Source organism: Solanum verrucosum, unplaced genomic scaffold (assembly GCF_900185275.1).
Source record: "Solanum verrucosum unplaced genomic scaffold, falcon-dt-bn FXZP01000276.1, whole genome shotgun sequence".
Taxonomy (NCBI): Eukaryota; Viridiplantae; Streptophyta; class Magnoliopsida; order Solanales; family Solanaceae; genus Solanum; species Solanum verrucosum.
Genome location: NW_026019946.1, coordinates 496,356 through 517,992, shown reverse-complemented (window position 1 = coordinate 517,992; position 21,637 = coordinate 496,356).

The following is a 21,637-nucleotide window of genomic DNA, read 5'->3' as shown; positions in this document are numbered from 1 at the left end:
GATATATTTATGAAATTTCGATTATAATCTAGGGAATACTTATACCCTATCCCTTAATTATTTTGTAAATGATTTTATGTTTTTTCTACCTTCCATGGTAGTTATGTCTGTATTGGATAAAAAATAAGTTAGGCATGTAGCAATTTAAAAAATAAAAATAAAAATTGACACGTGGCACGTGGCACTAACAAAGAATGATCAAAGAAGGTGGTTCAAAGGAATATGTTGGTCTTGAAGTATGTTGGGTAAAGGTCAACCTTTACCTTGGTAAGTTAGAAAAATTGTCGATTTTTCTATGTTATTATTTGAGATGTGCCTGTTGGATATTTAAGAAGATATTTTTTTTTTTTTACAATTTAAAGAATTATTTGATGTTTGTGCTCAATCAGTTTTAAGAATGTCCTTTCTTTTTCAATAAAAAAGTTCATTTACTGACTCGTCTTTCGTCTTCAACTTCTAATAAAAATAAGAGAAAGGGTTTAATATAGGCGGAATGATTAGGAAGACTCTTGTACTTGGTTTCATTTGTCAGTTAAACCCTTATACTCACGACTTTGCCAACTGAACCCTTAAACTTACTAAAATACAATATTTTAAACACATTTAACTATTGACCGAACTTAAGTGGAACTAATATTGCTGAGATGGAAAACCACTTGACTGCACGCACCTTAAAGCGAGTGAATATATATTTTTTATATTAAAAATCATTAAAAAATAATTTAAATTATAAAAGAGAAAAAATCAACCCATCAACCCCCTATCTCACCCCACTCCCTCACCTGCAACTTTCTTCATTCTTCAGCCCCCTACCCCCACCCTCTCCTTCTTCCTTGAAACCACCCACTACCCCACCCTATCCCACCCCTTTCTTCTTCTTCTTAAGACCCGCCCCCACCCCTCACCCCACCCAACCAAATCTCTTATCTCAATCATTTTAGTTTCTTTAATTTTAAAATTCAAATTTCTTCTTTATGAATCTTGGTCGATTTACACACTTTTAAAATCTGAGTTTTCGAATCTTGTTAGTGAAAGACTGAAGTTTAGATAAATTTGAAATCTAGAAGAGTAATGATGTATACTGAAAAGTTGAAAAACTTCGTGAAGAAGATTGAAGAATAACAAATGGGTTTTGTGAATTTATGAAATTAATTCAAAATTATGATGGAAAACTATTGGGTTTGTGTTTCATGTCAAATAGGAAGAATTAGACCAATTTGACATGAATTTATTATGAGCAAATATGAAGAACATGATCTTGAAAATTTTAATGTGCAAATTTTTTTATTTTTTTTTAGCTTTTAAATTCTAATGTGGCATTAAAAATGACATGGAATTCTACAAAATGACATGAAATTCCATGTGTAAGAGGTTGTGCTATACTCACACACATAGAATAAGAAAGGGGTTTAAAACATTACGTTTTAGTGAGTTTAAGGATTCAATTGGCAAAGTCGTGAGTATAAGGGTCTAACTGACAAACGAAGCCAAGTATAAGGGTCTCACAGGTCATTCCGCCTTTAATATACTCCCTAACCTTGCTATTTAGAGTCGATATACTCTTTGTTATGAAATTGACTCGTATATAATCACATTGTTATGCAAATGACTCACATATACTCTTTTCCTCTAACATGTGAAAAAATAATTTTAATTTAATTTAATTTTTTCATTATTTTCTTAAAAAAAACATAATCCATATGGGGTATATTTGATTCTCTTCACATGTATCTTTTTTACTCTTTTTTTCAACGACTAATTTAAAATTATTATTTTGATGGTCAAATTTATTTATTTTTTCACTAATTTTCTTGTAAAATTTATTATAGATACCCCAATTTTTTTTTACAAATATAAAAAAACTAAATTACAATTTAGCCGCAAAAAAAATATTTTTAATTTTTTTCCTTAAAGCTAAAGAATGAAAGAAAAAAAAAAAATAAGAAAATCAAATAGGTTAAAAAATAATTTATGTATGAAAAAGATTAAATATACCTTGAATTTTGCTTGAAGGATCATATATACCCCTACATGAACTTTTTAAGAATTTAAAATAAAAAATAAATTTAAAACTATTTTTTTACTTTCTTTAGATAAAGGGATATATGTGAGCTCATTTTTTAACGGTATGCATATATCATATATGTGAGTCATTTGTATAACGGTAAGACAAAGGCGGCTCTATGCTTTGTAAAATAAGGCTTATGCCTTAGACCCCCAATTTTTTATCAAGAATAAATTATGTGTTAAAAATTTTATAGAAAAAATTATTATTTATGATTAGAAGTATAATATTTTAAAAATATATTATTTTACCCACTTTAACATCTTTTGTACTTTGTTAAAAATAAGAATTAATAATGAAAGTGTTAAACAAAGTGAATTACAAATTCTTTTATATTTGTTTTTAAATTTTAGCTTCAAGCATTACACCAAGCATATTAAATGGGATATACCAAGTCATCAACTTCATGAGATTTTATGGTTCTAACTCTTATCTTTATTTAATATTTGTCAGCTTATTACTTATAGAAATAAAATTTGAATAAATGTATATACGAAGTTTAATTGTTTATATTTTAGGCCTCGAATTGAAATTTCGCTTTAGACCCCCAACTACGTTGAACCGCCCCTGCAGTAAGAGTGTATATGAATCATTTTCATAATAATGAATGTATCAGCTCTAAATGAAAAGGTTCAGAGATATATCAGACTTTTTTCCAATAAAAATATAACTTTCATAATTTTAATGTTCATAATTTTTCCGTTTTAAATGTGTAAGGTGTTTTATCATGTTTTCCTTTGTAGATCTTTTAATTTTTGTATATTTTTAATAGTATTCATAATTGCTAAACGTTCTTTACCTGTGCCAATTGAAAATTATCGATTTCTCCGAAAATATGCACATTTATTGCGTACAATTTATTATTTCCATTGAATTGTATGAAATTATCTAAATGGTTTATCATGAATGGTAGAAACTTGTTTGGATGATTTTTGAACTTGCGTAATAATGCTATTTTTTAAAAAGTTTATAATTATTCTTTTTTGACAAACTTTTCAATTTCATCAATCAATTTGTTTGGTTATATTTTTTTTAATGTAATTCTTTTGTCATTGTGATATCATTCCCACTTATTTTGTTCTTATATTCTTTCAATTTTAAATAAATTTATCTATTTCTCATTTCATTTGTATATTATTTGAAAAGAAGGAATTTTAAAAAGACAAAAATTCTACTACTCCCGTCTTCCTCTGTTCACTTTTATTTGTCGTTTATTTCTAAAATCGATTTTCATTTTTACTTGTCACTTTTGACATATCAAGAAAAGACAATTATATTTTTCTATGTTTTACCCTCAACATTAAAGACTCTTTCTCCAAATCATTTTTCAAGACTTAATACTAAACATCATTTAATAGGGATAGTTTGATAAAATACATATATCAATTATTATTTTCTTAATGGATGTTCCATGTCAAACAGTGACAAGTAAAAGTAAACGGAGGAAGTACTATTAATTAAATAAATATATCAAAATTCCTAAATACATAATATATTTAATGAAATACACTAAGAGAATTATGTATTACACATGAACACATATTATTTTCTATTTTATCTATTTAAAGAATTCACTAATGAGAAATGCAGTTCATTTAAATTTACATTTTTCAAGACTTAATACTAAACATCATTTAAGAACGGAAGGGTACATTTATTTCATATATTCGAGCTTGGAAATTGATTGCTAAGGGTTGCATGTATCATATTGTTAGAGTTCGGGATGTTGACCTAGAACCACCGAACTTATAGTCAATTCTGGTTGTTAATGAATTTCTAGATGTCTTTTCGGATGATCTCTTTGGTATTCCCCAAAATGGGAGATTAATTTGCTATTGATACATTACCAGATATCCAGCCAATATCAATTCCTCGGTATAGAATGGCACTAGCATATTTAAAGGAATTAAATGAGTAGCTAAAATACTTGTTAGGTAAGGGTTTCATCAGGCCAAGTGCATCATCATGCGGTGCATCAATATTGTTTGTACAAAAGAAAGATAGTTCATTGCATATATGTATAGAGTACCGATAGCTCAATAAGGTTACTATAAAGGACCAATGCTCACTGGCAATGATTGATGACTTGTTTGAGCAGCTATAAGGTGCCCGATATTTCTCAAAGAGTGATTTACATTATGGGTACCATCAGGTACAGGTTCGAGAAAGTGATATTCCTAAGACAACTTTCAAGATCAAATATGTTCATTTTGAGTTTCTTGTAATGTCTTTCAGATTAACAAATGCCAGTAGTTTTTATAGACCTGATAAACAATATATTTAGGCCATTCTTAGACTCATTCATGATTGTGTTTATTGATGATAGTCTCATATATTCACAATTAGAGTTGGAGTAGAAAGACCTTCTTTGAGAAGTGCTTCAGGTGCTTCGAGGTCATAAACTGTATGATAAGCTCTCGAAGTGTGAGTTTTGGTTGTATTCTGGTATACAGGTTGACATGAAGAAGATTTTGGTCGTGAAGACTTGACCTAACAACCTATGCCCCTAATAAAAGTTTGTAGATTTTGAGGTTAGCATGCTATTTTAGGATGTTTGTATAGGGATTCTCTTCACTTCTAAGCTAACTCAAAAAATAGATAAGTTTCAGTAGACCGTAGTCTGAGAACAAAACTTTCAAGAGTTAAAAGACAGATGGACTTAAGCCCCAGTTTTGACCTTAACAGAGGGTCCAGAGGGCTATGTGGTGTATTTTGTTGCTTCAGGCATCGAGGTTAATTGTGTTTTGATGTAACATGGTAAGGTATTACTATTCTTCTAGATAGCTAAAGAAGCATGAGAAAAACTACCTGACCCATGATTTAGATTTGGCCACAGTTATTCATGCCTTGAAAATTTGGAGGCATTAATTATATGATGTGCATATGTATACACAGATCATAAAAGCCTCCAATATATTTTCAGGCAAAAGGAGTTAAATCTACGATAATGTTGATGGCTTGAGTTGCTGAAAGATTATGATGTGAACATCATATACCATCCCGGGAATGGCAATGTGGTAGATGATTCCCTAAGTCATAATTTTAACCCCTCAAAAGTACAAAAATCAGTAGGAGGTTGATAGGTTGCAAGATCTGGGGAAAAACCTATTGGTGCAGTGTTTCATGAGGATGGTGTATAGGTCATACAGGGTTGTACAACTCGTTGATATGCCTCATGGATTACATTTAGAATTTGGGAATGTGGGCTCAGTGTTCATAAGTTGGATATACAGTCCATGGTTCAGTGTATAAGTCGTGGAATGGCTCATAGAGTGAAGGTTAGAAAATAGGAAAAATGTAAAGTCTTTGACCCTTTTCACGATCCAACAAGACGGATCATAATAGGGAACACGAGTTGTAGATGTGTCCCATGGTTACATCATTTAGAAAGTTGAATTTCAGTATTTGGGATCTACGAGTGGTCAATACGAGTTGTAACCTGAACTGAGGGAAATTTCCAGTCTCTTATTCTATGAGGATGTTGGACGAGTTGTATAAGGAATAAAGGGTCATGAAAGTGGTTTGTGGTTCTTCATCAGAGACCTTAACTATCAGTCAAATGGTTGACGGATGGACAGTACAGTCCGTAGAAGCATGTACAGATCGTAGAAGGTAATTGATGTTACTGTTCGACAATTATTTCTTAAGGTTATTTGGATTTTTTCCTACTCTTCTAATTTCTATACTTCGTCATTTAGGCTTATTTGAAGAGGTATAACTAATTGTTAAGACCCTAACCACCCTTTTCACCCTTATTCTCTCCAACTCTAAATTCTCTCTCAAGTCTTCTCTCCCAAGGAAAAGCAAGGATTCCAATGCTCCAAGGGTTTTAAGCCTTCTTATCCAAGTCTAATATATGGTTTCATCAAGGTATATGTAAAATTCATCAATGAGTTCCTCTTCACCCATTGAGTCCCAAAGAAACATCAAGTTCTCTACTTATGATTCTTACTTAATTCTAGTGAGTAGGCCTTACCTCTAGCATTTTCAGCTATTCACCCAGTTTTCCTTGTTTTGTTACTGCACTAGTATGTTCCTGATGAGTTTCATGTGCGGTTGAGTTGGATGATAGTTTGATCTTTGTGAATGAGCCATTTGCTATTCTAGCCAAAGATGTGCGACGGTTGCGTTCAAGAACCATTATTGTGATAAAAGGCCATTGGAGGCATCATTCAGTTGAAGAGGCTACCTGGGAGACAGATCATGAGATGTGAGAGTATTTTCCCAGCTTGTTTGAGCTTTCATGTACTTATTGACTCTTACTTTTGCGGATGGAAGTCCTTTTAGTAGTGAATGTTGTAATGACCCTCCAGGTTATGTGTTTATGTCTTCCTTTCATTGTTTAGAGCATTTTTATAGCAACCTCAAGTCATTTATAATTTTTTGGGACTGATAGTTTGGTCACTTGTTCATTCGTTTGGTTTTTATGCAAATTTCTATGTGTTAGAGCTTTTGAACCTTGAACGGTTGATTTCAATCAAAAGTTTAGGAAGACAGCATCAGCATGCAATTTTGATTCATCAGCTCTGAAAGGGTCATTTTCAACAAATGGCATGGTCGGCTTGGGTCCCAATCCTTTCAGTGTGAGTTTGTCCCATTAGGTATTTTAGTTTTTAAGCTTTGGCCTAAGTTTGACCTTGGTCAACATTTTTTATAAACATGGCCGTATAAGAATTCCATCAGTTTAGTTAGCTCTGGAATGTCGATTCTAGTGTAAAATGATCATTCGTGTGGAACTCTTGGCTTTTGAGGTAATTTTGAGCACCTTTGTGAATTTTGGCTTGAAATATAGTTTGGGTGTGGGACCTACTTGTTATTGTGAAGACCCGAATGGAAGTTTTAACTGCTCTGTTGAGTCCAAAATATTGACTTTTAATGTGGTGCATATCTCGTTTGCATGCCTGAGGTTCTGAATAAATCTCGAGCCACTGAGTGGAGCTTAGCGGGATTAACTAAAATTGTGTGGTGCCTGATGCTAGTTCCTCCGCTATTGCAGCCCTAGTGTCGCATAAGCAACCCTTCATTTAGCAGCCATGGCTCCGTTTTAGCGGACTAGACTAGCCAGGTGGCAACTGCTTTAGTGGCCTAGGCTCACTTAATGAGTCACCGCTTTGGCATCCAGACAACTACTTTAGCAAGCTTGTTCGGGCCCTCCTGCATAAGTGTCCCTGGAATCGGTATAGCGGTCTGCGCTTTAGCATCTAGGGGATCACCTTAGGAAGGCCCGACTTTTCTTGACCAGACACTTTAACAACACCTTCTTTAGTCTTAGACGTGATCACCTCCGTTCCTCAACTTGATATTGCGACTTCTCCTTCATTTTATCTCAAATTTAGCGATTCGAAGTAGGTTGTGATCATGGAGCTTGGGGCTATGCATTAGAGTGTTCGGGAAGAGTTGGGGATTCTCTGTTTGGGGTATATTTTGTGATTTGTAGGCTGCCTTAGCTTGCATTTTTTCTTTAAAGGTGATGTTATTACATGTGTTGGTTCCCACTGTTCGGAGTCCAAAATTATGTTCCATTTTGGAACACAAGTTTGGGGTACTGTTTAGGGCCTTTTGATGGAGTTGTTTCCAAAATTTCTGGTGCAAGTCCCATCGTTCCTGTTTTGACTCCAAAGTTGATCTGTGTCCATTTTAAGTAAATTTAGTGTCTGAACGACCATATTATTATTGTGATTCTAGTTTTGATAATGTGGCAGTGTTCTGAGGTCGTGCGGAAAGGAAAAGCTTCGTTGATGTGATTTAGAGCGTCCGTGGTCGGCCTAAAGATAGGCTACGACTTCCTATTTCTTAGATTTAGCTCAAATATTTGAAATCATTTTTAATTGAGTGAACTAGGGGTGGGTACCTAGTTAACCATGCTACTTTGCTTAGAATTCATGTTTTAGGATAATATCGTGATTTTGGGATTAGATGCATGCTAGTTGTGATATGTGATCATCCTTACCTTGTGGTTGGCCTTATTTGTTGTCATTGTTGAATGTTTGAGAATTTTTGGCCTTAGTCTGGGCTTAGACTAATGTTTTCCATAACATTGCGATATTTGGAGCCACTTGGCCTTTAGTTTTACCCTGACGTCATCTTGGACGGTTTAGCTCCTTGTAGACTGGTGTAGCACACTTGAGTATTATAAAATGAGCCTTAGCTTAGGTATTACAGCCTTCTATCCATTGTCCCTACAACCCCGTGTGTTACATTTGAGATTTTAGGCTTTACTTGGTGACTTGGGACTGGAGTTTGTTCAAGGTTGGAGTGTTGTTCTGATTACCTAGGAGTGGGGCCTTCATTCCACGATGATTTTGTGATGATGATTTGACATGATATCCTTTAGAAACCCTTTTATAGTTATAGATTTAAGGTCTTGTCACACTGTCCATTATCCTCTATGGAGTTTATTCCTACTAATCACAGATTTAAAGTCTGGTCATGATGCTTATCCTTTAAAAATGCACTTTGGCTACAACCTATTGCCCCTTAGGGGACCATCCGCGGTTCAAGGTCTGGGCTCTGCACCTCTTAGCTTTGGAAGACTCTTATTGGTTACTTGATTTCTCCGGCTCCACACTCACCGTGACTTATTCGTTAGTAGATTTAGCTATTTTGTGTACCTGTCGGGCATATGGGGGTCCGTTCAGGTTTTTACTTAAATTTGCACATGAGTGTACCTTCTAGACTCATGGTTTCCATTTAGGTTTAGTTAGTTGTACTTAGTTCTTATCTGTCTTAGTACACTCGTGTGCATTTCTTTAAATTCCTCTTTGACTTTTATTGTGTCTAGATTCTAACATTTCATATTGCTTTTACTTTTTGTGCTTAGTCGGCTTATGATGTCTAGTGAGTACTTGTTGTTTTGGTTGTTAGGCTACACTCTACATCTATTTCGTGATGTAGGTCCAAGCACTAGCTACCAACATTGATTACTCAAGCCTGTTACAACTTAGATCAGAGGTGAGGGTGAGCACTTGACGTCCTGGACTTACCTATCTCTATCTGTATTTTGTTAGCTAGTCTTTTGCTTTTTGAGATAAGTTGTTATATCGAGTCCACTTTTGGGACTTGTACTCTTTTGTTTAGACAACTATGTACTTGTGACTTCCTAGTTTTGGGAGGCATCTTTATATATATATTGGTTTGCTTCCATCTGTTGTTCTATTTCTATTATTAAATTATTGCTTCCGTTTTGTTTCTACCCTTATATTCATTACTTGTTCTGGGTTACAGGTTGGGTTACCTATTGATGGGTTATAGTATGTGCCATCATGACTCGAGAAATCAGGTCGTGACAACATACATGTGGAAGCTTTGAAAGTAAATGGAACATGTAAAAATAATGGAAGTTCCTTTAAACTCTGAAAACTATCTCTGAAAATAATGAATAGTAAATATCTCTAAACATCGGAATACTAAAGACATAACTCACTCACTAAATTTTCTATGTATGGAGCCTATACTAACCAGAGATAGGTACCGAGACAAGACCTATGACTACCTAATAAAGAACCAAATGTTTGAAAATACTAAAAGTCATTACTAGATGGAGTCCTTCAAAATCTAGGCGATCTCACCAAAGCTGACGGAGTAGTGATTCAACGGAGCACCTGTTGATGATCCTAATCACATGTATATGCATCATAAAATGATGTTGCATCGAAGATGTCAGTACATGAAATGTACAGTAAGTAATAAGACTGAATGAAATAAATAACTTAACCAAATAAAGGAACTGAAAGTAACCTGAATGAATGTAAGGCATGAACATGAAGTAAAATTATTAAAGCTTGACAATGAGATATGTAATAATAGCAAAACACTAAAATAATATAGGTTACTATTCTTAGGGAGTTTCTCGAACTGTTAACCTTATATGAGTCTTATGATGATACAACATCTAGCCCACGTTGTCAGAACTGTCATATACTTTGTCATAATATAGAACAACAAAACTTAACTTATGGATCCATCTAAAAAGCCTTCAACGAGGTTCGGTGAGGAGTCAATCATATCTGCGTTGGCGATGCAATATATGGGTTTTAAGTTGTCTTAACTCCTACCCAAATTGATGCTCAATACTACTCCCAAAACATGCATTAATGCATATAATAATATTTGTGCTGAGTTAATACTCAAAAGACCCTCTTTAGGGAAAACAAATCTTTACTTACTGAGAGAAACTTCTTCTGAAACTATTTATGCCCTTCTTAAATTAGGAATGCTTTTCTTAATATAAAATAATGCATATGGAACCATTAGTGTCCCTTAAAACTCTACTGAAATGATAACTTAAAATACTTGGACTTACTTTAATTCAGAAGTCAATGCATCAAAATAATTATGCAAAAGCTTTCAACCATCCTTAACTAAATAGGGTTCATGCGATAAAATAAGCATGAACAACAATTCAAGAACCAAAACACATAAAGCACTATAATCTCAATGATAAGAAGCAGAACTCAGAATAAGGAAATTCATGTAAACTTTGGGTAAAATCATAGATTTAACTCTTACTGACTGATTTTAAATGTAGGGGATGAGGAAAAACTTAGTTAATCACTATGAATATCTTTACAAACCTGGAAGAACAAGAAGATGCTTGAAACCCTAGAATTCTCCTCTTGATCCTTGCTCTTAAGACTTGGGAATGATTATGGGAGTAACTAGGTCGAACTATACTGATAAGGACCTTAAGTAGGTGTAAAACTGTCGGGGTTTAGGCTTAGAAGAGTTAGGAAAAGACCAAAAACACCTTTATTAAAAATTGGGTGAGGTCATCTACGAAAAGTTCTATGGGCCATTGAAGCTTTTACGGGCCGTAGAAATCGCTCATAAAATACAGGCTGACTTTCTAAGGTTTCTTAAGTTGGGGTTCATGCACCCTTTTACGACTTGTATAACCTTCAATAGGTTTTCCTGCTCGTCCATAGAAAACATACTGAAGGGAGGTGTTTCAGGATTTGATTTTCATGAGATCTTCTATGGATCGTAGAATTTTATACGGATTGTATAATGGTCTGTGAAAGTCAGGGTTAAAATTTAATTTTCAAACTTTGCTTTACGGACCAATCTACGAATTGTAGACTAGCTCATCCTGCTCTTTTGAAAATGCCAAGTTCTATTTGGGTTTCATGGGTGGCTCTACGGTGCGTATGCACTTTAACAACCCATAGATATGTCAATGTAACTCTGGTAAAAACCTCGGCTTTAAGATTCTAATTCCACGAGCCCATCTACGGTCCGTGGATACTTCTACATATCGTAGATGGTGTCCTTAAAAATAGACTTCAGCAAAATTTTCAAGTTTCTGGGTCTTTCTAGTCTGATCTAGGCAAGAATATTCTAGGGTGTTACAATATTAGAGAGATTGTCTGAGTTCATGGTGTCCCTATATTGATTATTTTAGACAGAGGGGCACAAATTACAACACATTTTTGGAAATATTTCTAGAGGGGTCTGGGGACGCAAGTAAACCTTAGTAAAATATTTCATCCTCAGACTGATACCCAAGTTTAATGTACGATCAGGACACTCGAGGATATGTTATGGGAGTGTGTGCTAGATTTCAAAAGAAATTGGGATGATCACTTGCAACTTATCGAGTTTTCTTATAATAATAACTATCATTCCAACATCGGTATGGCTATATATGAGAGGAAATATAGATCCCCTCTTGGTTTGTTCGAGGTTGAAGAATCATAATTGTTTGGACCAGACATGGTGCAATGTCATGGAATAGGTTAAGTTAATTTGAGAGCAGTTTTTGACAACTCAGAGCCTTCAGAAATCATACACAGATGTTAGGCGGCGAGACTTAGAGTTTGATGTTGATGATTGGGTCTTTTAGAAAGTTTCTTCTATGAAAGGAGTTACGAAATTTGGCAAAAATGACAAGTTGAGACCTAGGTATATTGGGTCTTATCACATCTTGCAATGGATAGGTTGAGTTGCCGATAAGCTAGAGTTACCTCCAGAGTTAGAGGCAGTACACCCAATTTTTCATGTATCTATATTACAGACATATATAAGATATCCAACACGTACAATGTTGACAACAAATGTTCAGCTTTCAGAGGATCTATCTTATGAAGAAATCCATGTAGCCATAGTAGATCGCCAAATAGTAAGATTGTGAAATAAGGATATAGCTTATGTAAAGTATTGTGGCAGAGTCGTAATATTGAGGACCTGATGTGGGGAACTGAGGAGGACATGAAGTCCAAACATCCCCACCTATTCATTCCTTCAGAAGAGTAGACTTGTATTTTATTATATAAGGTATGTTACTATGATGCAGGTTTGGGTAGGTCGGGGCCCTATTCCCTCCAAGTATTATAGTTATAAAGTCTTTTAGACTAGTGTGTTGGGTTGTTTAGCCACATTGTTGACTTGTTTGTTGGTTTGTTGATGTTTGATAGCTATTGAGATATTGGTTAGATACGTACCTATTTTTATCTTATGTATATAGATTATGGTCGTTTTGACGGCCCACAGAACGTTTATGCTTTCCTAGATGCCATGGTGGTCTCGCGCCCAAACAAGCTTATGTCTTAGCTGGTTATTGCTTTATATAAATTGTTGGGAGTAGATGTTCTCTTTGTATTGCTGTTGACGAGGCCCTACCAGTTGAGAACTTATTTTTAAGTCGAGATGTACCTGTTTGATTTATTGACTTTGTGTGGCTGCCATGCGCCATTAGCAAGTGGTCCAACAAGGTTGGCTTAGTCCTAAGTTTTGGAATAAGGTTCCAGTTGCACCCCTCAAGTTTGGGGCGTGACAAGCTTCATTTTTTTATTCCTATATTATTTATATTTCAGATTTCTCTTGTTGTCTTGTTTGAACTCGATATGCTCTGATTGTGCACATTTTTAGTACAACTTCCTTGAGCTGGTTGGAACCTTATAAAAAAATCAATTTTTTGATTCCACGTGCAAGTCCCACAGTCTTATTTTGACTTGATTTTTTATGTTCAAATCTTTTCAAAGAAATTTGGATATCAATTCGCTTGTGTTGACGTCTACATCACTCATTTGTTAGCGCGACATCATTTGGAGGTTTCTCGAAAGAGAAACGCTCATGGATAGAGATTCAAGTATGGTTTCAGCCTTGAGGTAGGTTATGATTTTCTTGTTTAGACTTGGTTTTGTTAGATTCTATACAAAATAAGTTGCATGATCGGTAGGAAGGTTGTAGGATCTTAATTTTAGGTTTATATGATACTTAGTCACATTTTGGCTATTTTCAAGACTTTAGACTGGAATTTTAATCGTGAATCCTTAGTTAAGGTTTGCCTTAGTCTTGGTTGACGGTATAGGATCCTTAGAATGAATATAGGTAGTTTAAAACTTAGCTTTATGTGCTTCAATTTTTTTAGCATGGTTGTCTTCCCTTTTTGATTGTGTTTTTTAGCTTTTATTGTGTTGTTATCATGTTGTGGGCCTGGTGCCTTGGACTTGGACTTCCTGGAGTTTCAAGTTAGTACGGTAGTACTGTGATGAGAGTATACCCAATTATTTGTGTGGTGTGACTAGAATGTGAATGAACTGATTGTGTTTGGTATGCACTCACATACACGACATCTATATATGGCATGTTTTGAGCTAGAAATGACAAAAGCTTATATTTGAGACCTTTTAACGGGCTTGTCTCCATTTTTACTTTTTTTGGGCTCCGAGGGAGCATATTACTAGTTTTACTCGAGGAGACTGGAAATTTTTAAAGGATTTACACCATTTGCTAGGGCTTTCGTCCTAAAGAGATACTAACTTTAATATTAATTGTTTTACCTTGCAGGTTTGCATATTTCAAGGGAAAATGCTAATTTTATATGAGTTCTACACAAAATGGACGTTTATGTTAAGTAAATGAAATTTTATGGTTTTTTATTAAAGGATAAGTTGTTTTACTATTATAATGAACAACTCGAGGAAGCATTCTGGGTGGCCCAAAGAACTATTCCGAGTTTACCTCTTTTAGTGATTAGCTTACGAAAGCATTCTGTGTGGCTCGAGGAACTTTCCTGAGTTATATTTTGTACATTTCACTAGTTGTCAAGTCCGAGTGATCATTCTAGGTGCCACGGGGGATTTTGTGGGAAATCTACTTTTATGCATTACCCACATGTGCATTGCATCATCTTGCATTATGTTTCTAATTGTGATTTACTTGTTTTGGATATCGAATGCTCATTATTTTATTATGCTCACTGTCAGTAGTGGCTGGTATGTTTCTAGTTAGCTATTGAATTGTAGTATTAGCATTATCATACCTCTTTTATTTATACAATTTATATTTGATCTTACCTGTTGTATGATGCCTACTGGGTACCCTATATTTTGGTACTCATACGTCACTTAAACATCTTTTTCTAATGCAACTCCTAGTATGAGCTACCCCTCTAATTTCAAATCTTTCAAGGCTGTCGTTGTTGGATCGTGGTGAGCTTTTACTATCCAGAGATATATTGTTTTCCCTCTATTGTACTCAATGTATTTTGTACTTTTATTAGACAGAACTATTGTGTATCATCCTTTCTATAGTTAGATGCTTTTGTACCGGCGACATAAGGTTAGGGATTTGATTATTGTGTACAATTTTGTGTTTCTTTATCACTTTCGGGATCTTTCTAGTATATTTCTCATTGATATATACATATCTATGCTATGGGACCTACTCCTCGTCTATTTTTCTTCCGCGTAGTCTTACTTTAAGTTATTTTGCTTATCGCTTGTAGTTTGGGTTTTGGCTTGTCTACAGGGGATTTGTGACGGGTCATGACACCATTTTAGTTTAAGATAGATCGATAATATTGATGAGTACATGTGTTTCCCTTGATCACTTTATTATGATAATATGGCGAGTACAAGTGTTTCCCTTGCTCACTCTATTCTTTTTCCACCTTTCATTTGCAAATTATGTTCTCAGTACTCACGCTTAATGAGGAATCTTTAAACATTAATGCTAACAATTGGAGTTATTGGGATAAGGTTCTTCGTTGATCCACATCATCGAACTTTACCTTGTTATTTGTGGTTAACACAATGGAGTTATATAAATCAACATTAGCCTAAAGATCTTTATTTGACCCCTTCCCAAATAATTATTTAGACCTCTTATCCACTATATATGTTAAATAACATTAAAAAACAACCAAATTTAGTGAAATCCAGTAAGGGCTCCCTTGCCTCTTTACCTCTCGCTATCGTCAATCCTCATTTTCCACCATTGTTACTCTTCTAACGTAAAAACATCCTCGCATCTAATCTATGCATATCTACCAACAACTAAAAAATGATTTTTATTTTGAAAAAGAGTGGATTATGAATACATTGATTATACAATGAATTTAGAACTTATGTTGAAAGTATAATCAAATATATACTCTGTGTATTCAATATTATATATATATATATATATAAATGTATCAACTATTCATTATTATGCATTAAACACCAGTGACAAAATCTATTTTTCACAATTAAAAATATCAAATTCAGCAAGTAACTAACAATTGCTTATAATTGCTGAAAGACTAGAATATTTGCCAAGTCTTCATCGTGAGGCTACTAACAACTTTCTATTTTCTTTGAAACAACATCCATCACCACAACTCCACCCACATAAAATTTCCTTTCATGAGTAACCATTAAAACTCATTCAAACAACTTAAATCCATTATCTCTACCATAATTTCATCAACTTGAATAAAACTCTGCTATAACAATTAAATTTGACAACCCTTACCAATGACTTAAAACCCAAAATCATTTCAAAGATATGGAGTAATAGATGATATGAAGGGGGTGAAAATTAAGAATAGAGAAAGTTCAGAGAAGAGAAAATGGGGGAGGATTGAAAATGGTTAAAGAATAAGAAGAACATATATAGGAGTGAAAAAGTGAAAAAGTGATAGCTGAAAAATGTGATATTTTAGATCTAAATAATTATTTTGGATAGTTTATAAATACTTAGATTTTTAAAAATGGTTATTCATAGACAACTAAATGTGGGGTAAGATTTTAATACTTAAGCACACATATGGAATATGATATGTATCAAATATAAACAAATTGTTAAACGAATAAGTTCACTTTTCCAACAAAAATAGAACCTTCATAAATAACTAAAATAAAAATACAAAATCACAAAATGGATTTGAAAATGAAATAAATTAACAAAAACTATTAAAAACCAACATAAAAGATAATGATAGAACAACATAAGCATTACACTATCAATCAAGGTCCTTGGAATGTCCATTATCTCCAGCACCGATGTCATCGCCTTCAGTTGGTGCAGACTCGATATTGTTTCCATCACCTAAGCCAAAGTAATTGTGGTTAGTAGCCATAGTCTCAACAAACCACATGTCATTGATCAAATCATCCATTCTTAGAAAATAATTTTGGATCATATTTCAAAAAGTTTTATTGTATGTTTTAGTCGTCCAATCCATAGGAAAAAAGTATGAAATTTATAGATTGTTGATAAAAATTTTAATTAAAGGTTAAGACTATAAGTCGAGAATTCAGAAAACAAAAATAATTCATTCTTCAAAAATAAGTCATTTCATGATAATTTTTTATTATTATTTTAGAAAAAAATAATTTTCAAAATTAAGTTAATCGAATATAAAAAATGAGGTTTTTTTTAGAAAAATATTGTCCAAAATATTCAAATACATACAGTTCTAGTATATTATAATTCCATATAGCCGGTACACTAAAGTTTTGTTATTGTTAGGGGATATCTCAATTTTTATGGTAGTGTGAAGTCAAGGGTACTTCTAGTATTAATTATCGATGAATTTTTGTTTTAGTTCTTTTGTTATTTGACTAAACACATTAAACCTTCAATTATTTCAAATGTGTTTTTTTCAACTCATCGATTATTGATCGTTCCATCATTTAACTACCATGTGTGATGTTAAGCTTATAATGATACTACATATTTCAGTGTAATTTTTTTAGAAGAGCCCAAATATAACGCATTTTCTATATAAGAGGATTAAAGGCACGCATTTGAATTAATCAAAGGTTAAATATACATATTCATATAAAAAGGACTAAAATTAAAATTTATTAATAATTGAGATATTAGAGTGTAATTTCTCCTGGTAATTTTCTTATTTAAGAATTTTAAGTAATCATCTGAGACTAATGGTCAATTATTAATGACATTACCATTTTAGACTCCTAAATAGTATCTGGTCAAATAAGATATTATTTTAATATTTTTACCTATTTTAATCTTACAAACATGCTATGATTTTAATACTTTACAATGCATAATCATATAAATATGATTTTTCTATATTATAATAAAAAAATAAAAATTTATTTACAGTTAAGAGAGAAAAATGTTATTATCTCCAATGATTTTCCTTTTTAGGCATTTGAAATACTCTTCTAAGACTAAAATGATCAATTGGTAATGACATTACCATTTTAGACTCCTAAATAATATCTAGTCTAATAGGATAATGTTTTAATAATTTTACCTTTTTAATCATTCAAACAAGATATGTTTTTAATATTTTTCCATTCATAATTATATAATTATGACTTTTCTATATAATGAAAAAAAGTGTTTGTATCCTCAATAATTTCCTTATTTAGGAATTTGAAGTAATCATTTAAGGCCAAAATGATCAATTGGTAATGAAGTTACCATTTTTGACTCTTAAACAATATCTAGTCTAATAGGATAATATTTCAATACATTTTACCTTTTTTTATCATACAAAAAAGATATTTTTTAATATCTTACCATTTATAATCATATAAATATATATTTCTAATTAGCTATTTTATTCTCCATGCAAGGAAAATTGTTTTTTTTGTCAAGTCCCCCAAAAAAAGGAACATGACCAATATTGATTCCTTTATGTAATGACCCTCAAATATATATTCTCTATTTCTTTTTATACTTTTGGGGTTTAGAGATTTCCTATGGCAACCCCAAGTCATTATGACTTATTGAGACTGACAGTTCGGTCCTCTGGTCGTTCGTTTGATTTTTTTGAAATTTCAATCTTTTATAATTTTAGAAGTTTAAATAGTTGACTTTGGTAAAAACATTAAGTAAACAACCTCAGACTGAATTTCCGATGATTCCATTAGCTCTGGAGCATTGAGTTTGGTCTGGGTGAACCTCAGATACGCCCAAATTACGCATCACTAAAGATGTATAAGCGGTCGTTGTCAAATAAAGAACCCAACTGAGGTTAGGATCGATCCCACAAGGAATATTGTCTAGACTTAGGCTAATTTACTGTTGATTGTACGTTTAGTCACCTTACTTCCGTAAAATGGGGGATTTGTACCACACAGTAATAATTGATTGATTGTAGTAACAAGTAACAAGCAACAGGATTCGCAGTTTGTAAAATTAATATGAGATGAGACTAGGGCACATGTGTTCCCCACAAGTTCTTAACGTAGTGATCCTAATAATAGTAACTCTTTCCTAGTGTTTAATATGCAAAGTCGGTAAATTAGGTATCTCCTAAGTGATTAGTCGTCCAAGTAGGGAATTTCACCAAGCAACTTTGTCGGCCTATGGGTGTATGCTTTACTAACCCTTACCCTTCACCCCAGATTAGCCCTCTGTAATACCGCGGAAACTAGTAGACTAGACTAGAGCCTTATGAGGGAGTTTTAGAGTTTGTTGTGAGGGATAGAATCGTAAAATGACTTCCCAAACTTAGAATGAGGGGTTTAGGGGTTAAACGTCAAGGTACGACTCCCCAAGGACAAACCAAAGGGGTCCTTGAGGAGGACCCCAAAACAGTCCCTAAAACAGCCCAAAAAGGGACACCTAGGTTGGGACTCACACCTCGTAGGTGGACCCACACCCTATGGGAAGGGGTCATGGGTAAAGGCCCCATTTGAGAAGCTGCAGACCAACAACTAAGAGTGTGCAACACCCCCCGTAGACCCACCCACGGTCCATAGGTCGTGGTCTCGTGGGTTGGGTGTCACACCCTGAGCCTACACCCTGGGCGGGACTGGCATTCGAGAACCATTGCTGGCCCCAAGTGAACCATTGGCCTGACTTACTTACTCAACGGAAGACTCTAAGCATTATTACAATGATCAAATGCATTTCTACTCAACTGTTTAATAAAATAACTTAGAACGTTTAAAGGTTAAACATTCAACTTGGCCAAAGTGGCAACTCAAGTCTTAACATATGATAATGAAAATGAAAAGACTAAAGAACTAACATCTGATTGTCTATCTATGAAGCCTCTAAACAATTGAGATGGATTTCGGGACAAGACCCACGACATCCTAATGAACTAACTAATACTGAAAGCAATAAAAAGGGATCCTCCGGAAGCAAGAAGGCTCACCAACAAGTTTGGAGCTCAACTAGAATCAACGATGCGCTAGATGTTGATCCTGGTTACATGTGTCTGCATGATAAGAAGATGCAGGCCAAATGGCATCAGTACATTGAATGTACAAGTATGCGAGGGGAATTCTAAAATAAGACATAAGCTTGAAAGAAACTGAAGAACTTACCTGGTTCAACTCAACTCCATCATAACCGAACTCATTTCAATATAAAGTAGTTTAAAACAAGTTCAATATAAAGAAAAGTTGTTTAAAACATGGATGTTAACTCTGTGTGTATGCAAAGATACAATATAACTCTGAAGTGTATGTAAAAATACAATATAACTCTGTGCATAATAATACAATTACTTCTATGAGAGTTTCTCTAATCGACAACCATCACTTAAGAGCTATTGTGATGATACATCGTTTTGCCTCACACTGCCAGGGTCGTCCTATACCTTGCCGAGGGTATAGAACCTGAACTACTAAGTGGATCCACTAATCTATGCTAAAAAGCACTAAAGGAATCATCTAAAAAGTATGACCCTTTTTCTACCCATGATGGCTACATGGTTTATGGGGGCTAGAGTTGTTTGAACTCTCCCCCATATCGGTGCTCAATACTACTCCCAAAATATAATACTAGCTCTTATGTTGAAAACATAATTCTTTCTGTGATTTGAGATAATTGCTCAAAAACTTAGCTCAAAGGCTATCTTGGAAATCAAAGTTTCCTCTCTTGCTTAATTGTGAAAGCGATTACTCTTTTCTGAAAACTAGCTCAAAGGCTCTTTGGAAATCAAGGTTTTCATTTCTTGTTTAAATGTGAAAACATTTTAACTCTTTGGGAATACATAGTCCCCATATACTTTTGAAGAACTGAACTTCAATCTTTACTCTTCACTCTTTACTCAACTTAATCTTTAAGTCTTAAAACAAAGTTAAAACATTTGGAAAAGACTTTTGGAAAACTCTAAGAACTTCTCTTGACTTCACTCTTAACTGATCCTTGAATTGAATTATGGATTCAAGGATTGAGATTATTGATAGGAAAGATCTCATGATGTTTAGGAGTGTTTTTAGCACTACACCAAAAGAGGCCTTTAGCGGCAATAAATTTTCCTTTTAGCGGCTATACTTATTGCCGCAAAAACATTTAGCGGCATTTAATCAAATGTCATTGCATCCAATGTCGCTAAAGCCTTTAGAGGCATTTATATAGAGTGCCGGTAAAAACCAATATTATTGCCACTAAAAGTAATTACTTTTTGCGGCATTTATTCAGAGGCAATTACTATTGCCATTAGAACTACCTTAGAAAATGTAATCTCAAGCATATTTTGTGGCTTTTGTAATTGCCGGTAAATATACAACAATTGCCAGTAAAGGAAACTTGTTTTAGTGGCATTTGCCATGGCAAATAAAATTAGCCATAAAATTCACCTTGATCCACATATTTAGTCAAACACTTTTAAAACAACAAAAATGAAATTCACAAGAGAAATAAGTTCAAAGATAATAAATAAACAAACTTACCAAACTCAAACAATGTCATATGCAAACTCAACACATCCACTTCTCTGTATTCCCATGGTAAAAAAAATGAATTATCAAAAATAAAAGAATACATTCAACAATGTAAAAACAAAAAAAATTGATCAACAAATATTTACACTAGATAAATTGTGGCATCTTTCGGGATCACGAGCATTTGCAGTATGTGCCAATTATTCTGTTTCTGCTAACACTTCATCGTCAACTGGAATAGATCTGTCTTGATCCAACATCAGGCTCTTGTTTCAAATTATAAATTTCCTAATTCATTTCAGTTAAGACACTTTGGCTGGTTATGGATTCAAATCCTCGAATTTCTGTCCACTTAGAGTTCTTCTCATGCTCTCGAAAACTTTTTAGCATATCAAACAATTGCCTCGATCAATGAATGTTCACTTTTAACCTAAAAAAAAGTAAAGTTATCAGTCTCACATATTAGTATGGACAAATCAATTTGTTCCTCTTGATAAAATACTGTAGTTGATTAAAAATTTGGTATAAATGGATCTAGAGGTATATTGTGTCACTACGTTTAACTGGATAATATGTGACATATGCAAGATCACAGAGTTAAGCTTCACAGATTAGATGTCTATAAAACTAGCCATGCAAGACTAGCATAAGAAACAAAGTGATAGAATACGCCAACACTAGAAAAACATAATCGAGAAGAGGGACC